Genomic DNA, 7977 nt, shown 5'->3' with positions numbered 1-7977 from the left:
GGTAGCAAAGGAAAGGTGACTGTAAGCAGAATGCCAGCAATCTGGGGAGACAGCGGACTTAGCGTCCCCCCCCAGAACCACCTCCAAAGACTGCTTAAATCCTGAGAGCTCCTTTCACCCTGTGGTCCTCATAGGTTTGTTTGGTCTCTACAGCAGTTTTCTGGAGGATGTCAGTGAAGGATCTTGAGGAAGAGGTGCCTTTTTTGAAATGCAAACAAACTTGCTCTATCAGTTAGCAGCTGACTGCCAGCCCCACTGCCTGTCTCCTCTGCCCCAGTGTGACATTGTCCCTCATCAGCCAAATTAATCAACCCGCCCACCAGGAAAGTCCTGGTTATTTACACCTGAGGATCACACAAGCTATTCTTTGTGCTCCTCAACACTGACCACACTGACCACAGAGAGGACAGGAAACACAACAGGACAGATGAAGTAGATGAATCCCACCAAGATGGGACAAGCTTCCCGATGGGAGAGCCCTACGGTGTGTCATGCCCACGTGCCCTTCTGGAAGAAACTGCCTGGCCTTGGGCCCTTCGGCAAAGACATTCTCAGGTGCTTCTGCTTTGTATCACACCCTCCCCTGCCCAAATGATTGCAACAGGAAGCAGATCCCCAAATGGCCAATTCACTGGCTGGCCGGAGATTTTTGATGTACCCCTTTTTAGTACCCCCTAAAAAGGTGGTGGCATCAATTAGACTTCTGTCTCAAGAAACAGAACTAGAAAATGCCAAAGAAATAAGTCAGTTGATAGTAAGCGCTGCGGCTGGAATCTCACAAAGTGGAGGGAAGGAGAGATGCCAGAGGGACCACAACGAAATCGGAGTAAACCAAAATGATGAATAAGCAGAAGCTAGGATGTAGAGAAAAGGCAAGGGCGAATTCAAGCAAGCAGAAAATGGAGAGGAGACGAGTTTCACCTTATTGGGGAGAACTAGACAGGGCAAAATCCCGGGAAATCCTGCCCTGGTATGACCTTAGGTCCAAAAGGCAGGCTCTGTAGACATCTCTTCTCCTCTGAGGCTCCTCTGTCCTTTTAACATCTTCTCCAACTTCCCTCCAACTGGTATAAAGGAGTCTGTTTACTGCAACTAAAGGGACTCAACTAAACCACTTAGCAAGTAGAGACCAACAGAGAAAATCAAGGGAGCCAATTAATAAGGAAGCCACATAAAAGAGAAACTGCTGTTCTGGAGTTTCTGGGGATAATATCCATTTTAGCATATGTATGAAAGTAGTGTCAATCACTCAGTCATGTCTAACTGTCTGCAACCCCATGGACTGTGGCCTTCCAGGCTCCTCTGTCCATGGGATTCTCCAGGCAAGAATACTGAAGTGGGTGGCCATTCCCTTCTCCAGAGGATCTTCTCAACCCTCAGGGATCAAATCCAGGTCTCCTGCATTGCAGGCAGATTCTTTACTGTCTGGGCCACCAAGGAATATAACAATTTGCAAATTTTGGCTTCAGGAAATCATGAGAAACCTGGAAACTGAAGCTAAGTTCACTCTCTCTCTCTGTTTGTCCCTCCCACATCCCTTCCCTCCCTCCCTCCCTCACTCACTCTTTCTTTCCCTCTCTCTCCCTCTCTGTCTCTCTCTCTCTCTCTCTCTCACCAGTCACCAATGCAAAATCAGTTCATTTTAGTCAGAAAGTCAGATGGGGTCTTTGCAGTCTACAGCTTTCCCACCCACAGCTCAGTGGATCTTCTTAACCTTCTAAGGGAATCTTCATGGACCAAACAGCAAAGAAAGCATCATGAGATACACCTTGGTAGCCACTAGAGGGAGATGTTTCCTTGTGAAACATACCTTTCAATTCAGTTCAGTTCAGTCGCTCAGTCTATGTCCAACTCACTCTTTGCGACCCCATGGACTGCAGCACGCCAGGCCTCCCTGTCCATCACCAACTCCCAGAGTTTACTCAAACTTATGTCCATCGAGTCGGTGATGCCATCTAACTATCTCATCCTCTGTCATCCCTTCCTCCTCCTGGCTTCAATCTTTCCCAGCATCAGGGTCTTTTCAAATGAGTCAGTTCTTCACATCAGGTGGCCAAAGTATTGCAGTTGCAGCTTCAGCATCAGTCCTTCCAATGAATATTCAGGACTGATTTCCTTTAGGATGGATTGGTTGGATCTCCTTGGAGTCCAAGGGACTCTCAAGAGTCTTCTCCAACACCACAGTTCAAAAGCATCAATTCTCGGCTTTCTTTATAGTCCAGCTCTCACATCCATACATGGCTACTGGAAAAACCATATCTTAGCTAGCTGCCTACCAGGGACCATGCTTGTATGTGTGCTAAGTCACTTCAGTCATGTCTCCTTGGGACCCCATGAACTGTAGCCCACCAGGCTCCTCTGTCCATGGGACTCTTCAGGCAAGAACACTGGAGTGGGTTGCCATTTCTGCCTCCAGGGGCTCTTTCCCAACCCAGGGATCGAACCTGTGTCTCTTACGTCTCCTGCATTGGCAGGTGGGTTCTTTACCACCAGTGCCACCGAGCTGAGACCAGATGTGAGGAAACCCATTCCCCATCTTTGTCTTTAAGAGATGTCAGTAGGCACCACCTTCTCAGGAGCTAAATGGTCTGTCTCTCCTCCTTGGTCAGGACAAGCCCCTGTTTTACAAAGTCCGTGTGATAATCCCGAGTTCCTGCAGAGTGAAGAAAGAAACATGCTGGGCACAGCAGAGGAGGTTGAATGAGGGAGCCAGGGAAAGAAAAGTCTACTGCTGCCCCCAGATAGCTGAGGGGAGATGGGAAGGGGCTCACCTACTCAGTGCTGCAGATGAAACTTCTGGCCGAGAGCTACAGGAGAAACTTTGATGCTCGATACCAGAAGGGCTCCCTCCCTGAAGACAAAGCGGTGCAAATGCAGGTGGTTCTGGACAGGGAGCTAACCCAGCTGACCTTGCCTGTCTCTGGAGGCAGTGTACAGGGGACACCTGTACTGTGCAGAGGGTTGGTCTCATGGCCTCTGAGTACACAGGAAGGAAAAAATGACTTGAGTATCCCCTGCACCCCACTGCCCTCTGAGTGGCTATCTGAAGGTCTTATCACCACATGCCGTCAGTGGGCATGGCTGCTCGGGGAGAAGCCATGCCACTGAGGTTTTCAGAGCCATTCCTTAGAGCATGGCCACCGTGGACTAAAAGACTACCTACTGGGTCAGGATAGCGCACTGAGTCCAGCTAAGCTGCACCATGCTGCCCCAGACACATTGCAAAATATAGAAAGGGAGAAACCAAAAGACCTAGTTGGACTGAAAAAAGTAATACTAAATCTCTTTGGATGAGAAGTGAACACAGCTGAAGCTCTCGGCTCCTGGGTTTTAGGTCTGGAAGCTGGCAGCGTCAGGGGGCTCAACTCTAACAGCAACTGCAAAAGGACTAAGAGTGCTCCGCTGCTTAGAGTCAACTTGGGGTGGGGTCACCCGTAATCCAGAAAGGAAGCTGAAAACCCTGTGGCCCAGTGCAGCCCAGGGTGACAGCTTCCTAGGAAGCTGTGGGCCCAGCGAGCTGGAGGACCAAGCCTTTCTTCTGGGAACCAAGTTAAAAGAGCCTACTGTGCCATCCCACCTCAACCACCAGCCAGCAGCATAAGGCCTGTTCCCAGACCAGAGCTTCAGGGGGCAGTGAGGAACCAACTGCAACAGCTTGAAACAGGTAGGGCTGGACACATAGGAAGAAAAAGAGAAAAAAGAAAATCCCAAAGCTTCCAATTCCAAATGAGCCTGCATATCAAAAACTATGAAACGCAAGTAGAAATTGAATGCTAAGAATAAGAGGCAAACACATCAATAATCCACATGCGACCCCATCCGAATGAAGTCAGTTTTAGGGAGCAGCATAATAGACTTATGGAAGTACTTTGAAGAAAGTTGGGAGATAAACGAAGGTGCAATGTCCACCTGGCAAATAAAAGCAAGGACCAAGGAGCCCAGGCCCTGGCTGTTAGGGCCACACCCACTGGGGGAACCACAGAGAGGAGCAGGTCTCGAGTCTTTTGCTCTTAGGGCAGCTCAGGGAAGTCCAGCACAGAAGTCCAGACTGTGGGAGAGGGGCCCTGACTCTCAGACTGACAACACTAGATCTGAGCACTAGAGAAGCCTGCGTGCCAAATAGAAGGGGAAAGTGGAAGCAGTCCCAGATTTTTTCTCAGGCTCCAAAATCACTGCGAACGGTGACGGCAGCTATGAAATTCAAAGACGCTGGCTCCTGGGAAGAAAAGCTATGACAAACCTAGACAGCATATTAAAAAGCAGAGACATAACTTAGCAGACAAAGGTCCATATAGTCAAAGCTATGCTTTTTCCCATAATCATGTATGGATGTCAGAGTTGGACCGTAAAGAAGGCTGAACGCTGAAGAAATGTTGCTTTCAAATTGTGGTGCTAGAGAAGACTCTTGGGAGTCCCTTGAACTGCGAGGAGATCAAACTAGTCAATCCTAAAGGAGATCAACCCTGAATATTCATTGAAGAACTGATCCTGAAGCTGAAGCTCCAATACTCTGGCCACCTGATGCAAAGAGTCGACTCATTAGAAAAGAACCTGATGCTGGGAAAGATTGAAGACAAAAGGAGAAGGGGGTGGCAGAGGATGAGATGGTTAGATAGCATCACTGACTCAGTGAGCATGAATTTGAGCAAACTCTGGGAGATAGTGGGGGACAGAGGAGCCTGGTGTGCTGTAATCCATGGGATCACAAAGAGTCAGATGTAACTTAATCGTTGGCTGGGATGTAAGAGCAGTACAATGTGACAGAATCCAGGCTCGGTGTTCCCGGTGGGAAGAAGTACCAATCCAATGCCTTGTGGTTGAGACTCATCCAAGCCTAATGGTTGCAGCTCAATGACTTAGCACCTTAGTGGTGAGGATTCATGGCTGGGGAAGAACCAGCCCCCGTTTCCAAGCATGAGGGAGTGGAGGTGGAGGGCTGATAGCCAGGAAGCACGTAGGACAGTTCCCCAGGATTCCCACAGGACATCAACTTCATTTCTGGGGAGCCCATCTGTGGGGGATCAGTCTCCACCCCATGCCCATCACTGGCATTACAGATCCATGGAAATGGAATGCTTTTGATGTAACTGGTTATCGACATGGGAAAATATTCTGTTCTCAAGCTCCCACAGTCTTATCTGCCATAGACACCTTTTTACCTCAATGTCTACTTCAAAGAGAACAAAAAAATTATGAAACCAAAACAATTAGCTATAAATTTTTTTCACCTTGGAAATGGAAAAATATACTCATCGAATTTAGAATTCAGGAGTCACAAGAATCTCTGCACTAGTCACAGTCAGAGCAATAATTAGTATTTGAAAGAAGGCACCTTACAATCTGACCTTCTACTTTTGCATTCCAGTTCCCTGTAATGAAAAGGACATCTTTTTTGGGTGTTAGTTCTAAAAGGTCTTGTAGGTCTTCATAGAACCGTTCAACTTCAGCTTCTTCAGTGTTACTGGTTGGGGCATCGACTTGGATTACTGTGATATTGAATGGTTTGCCTTGGAAATGAACAGAGATCATTCTGTCATTTTTGAGATTGCATCCAAGTACTGCATTTCAGACTCTTTTGTTGACCATGATGGCTACTCCATTTCTTCTAAGGGATTCCTGCCCACAGTAGTAGATATAATGGTCACCTGAGTTAAATTCACCCATTCAAGTCCATTTTAGTTCGTTGATTCCTAGAATATCGACGTTCACTCTTGCCATCTTCTGTTTCACTACTTCCAATTTGCCTTGATTCATGGACCTGACATTCCAGGTTCCTATGCAATATTGCTCTTTACAGCATTAGACCTTGCTTCTATCACCAGTCCCATCCACAGCTGGGTATTGTTTTTGCTTTGGCTCCATCCCTTCATTCTTTCTGGAGTTATTTCTCCACTGATCTCCAGTAGCATATTGGGCACTTACCGACCTGCAGAGTTCCTCTTTCAGTATCCTATCATTTTGCCTTTTCATATTGTTCATGGAGTTCTCAAGGCAAGAATACTGAAGTGGTTTGCCATTCCCTTCTCCAGTGGACCACATACTGTCAGACCTCTCCACCATGACCCATCCATCTTGGGTGGCCCCACACAGCATGGCTTAGTTTCATTGAGTTAAGACAAGGCTGTGGTCCTTGTGATTAGATTGCCTAGTTTTCTGTGATTATGGTTTGGGTCTCTGCCCTCTGATGCCTCTCGCAACACCTACCATCTTACTTGGGTTTCTCTTACCTTGGACATGGGGTATCTCTTCAGGGCTGCTCCAACAAAGCACAGCCGCTGCACCTTACCTTGGAGGAGGGATATCTCCTCACAGCCACCCCTCCTGATCTTGAACATAGAGTAGCTCCTCTCAGCCCTCTTGGCCCACATAGGAAGTCAAGAAACACCTGGGCTAACAGGCAAATTTGGCCTTGGAATGCGTAATGAAGCAGGGCAAAGGCTAATAGAGTTTTGCTAAGAGAACACACTGGTCATACCAAACACCCTCTTCCAACAACACAAGAGAAGACTCTACACATGGACATCACCAGATGGTCAACACCGAAATCAGATTGATTATATTCTTTGCAGCCAAAGATGGAGAAGCTCTATACAGTCAGCAAAAACAAGACTGGGAGCTGACTGTGGCTCAGATCATGAACTCCTTATAGCCAAATTCAGACTTAAATTGAAGAAAGTAGGGAAAACCACTAGACCATTCAGGTATGACTTAAATTAAATCCCTTATGATTATACAGTGGCTGTGAGAAATAGATTTAAGGGACTAGATCTGATAGAGTGCTTGATGAACTATGGATGGAGGTTCGTGACATTGTACAGGAGACAGGGATCAGGACCATCCCCATGGAAAAGAAATGCAAAAAAAGCAAATGGCTGTCTGGGGAGGCCTTACAAATAGCTGTGAAAAGAAGAGAGGCGAAAAACAAAGGAGAAAAGGAAAGATATAAGCTTCTGAATGCAGAGTTCCAAAGAATAGCAGGAAGAGATAAGAAAGCCTTCCTTAGTGATCAATGCAAAGAAATAGAGGAAAACAACAGAATGGGGAAGACTAGAGATCTCTTCAAGAAAATTAGAGACACCAAGGGAACATTTCATGCAAAGATGGGCTCGATAAAGGACAGAAACGGTAGGGACCCAACAGAAGCAGAAGATATTAAGAAGAGGTGGCAAGAATACACAGAAGAACTGTACAAAAAAGATCTTCAAGACCCAGATAATCACGATGGTGTGATTACTCACCTAGAGCCAGACATCCTGGAATGTGAAGTCAAGTGGGCCTTAGAAAGCATCACTATGAACAAAGCTAGTGGAGGTGAAGGAATTCCAGTTGAGCTATTTCAAATCCTGAAAGATGATGCTGTGAAAGTGCTGCACTCAATATGCCAAAAAATTTGGAAAACTCAGCAGTGGCCACAGGACTGGAAATGGTCGGTTTTCTTTCCAATCCCAAAGAAAGGCAATGCCAAAGAATGCTCAAACTACTGTACAATTGCACTCAACTCACATGCTAGTAAAGTAATGCTCAAAATTCTCCAAGCCAGGCTTCAGCAATATGTGAACCATGAACTTCCTGATGTTCAAGCTGGTTTTAGAAAAGGCAGAGGAACCAGAGATCAAATTGCCAACATCTGCTGGATCATGGAAAAAGGAAAAGAGTTCCAGAAAAACATCTATTTCTGCTTTATTGACTATGCCAAAGCCTTTGACTGTGTGGATCACAATCAACTGTGGAAAATTCTGAAAGAGATGGGAATACCAGACCACCTCACCTGCCTCTTGAGAAACCTATATGCAGGCCAGGAAGCAACAGTTAGAACTGGACATGGAACAACAGACTGGTTCCATATAGGAAAAGGAGTACGTCAAGGCTGTATACTGTCACCCTGCTTATTTAACTTCTATGCAGAGTACATCATGAGAAACGCTGGGCTGGAAGAAGCACAAGCTGGAATCAAGATTGCCTGGAGAAATATCAATA

Source organism: Capricornis sumatraensis, chromosome 16, assembly GCF_032405125.1.
Source record: "Capricornis sumatraensis isolate serow.1 chromosome 16, serow.2, whole genome shotgun sequence".
In the NCBI taxonomy this organism is placed as follows: domain Eukaryota; kingdom Metazoa; phylum Chordata; class Mammalia; order Artiodactyla; family Bovidae; genus Capricornis; species Capricornis sumatraensis.
The sequence above is the reverse complement of the archived record's forward strand: the minus strand, read 5'-3'. Positions refer to the sequence as shown.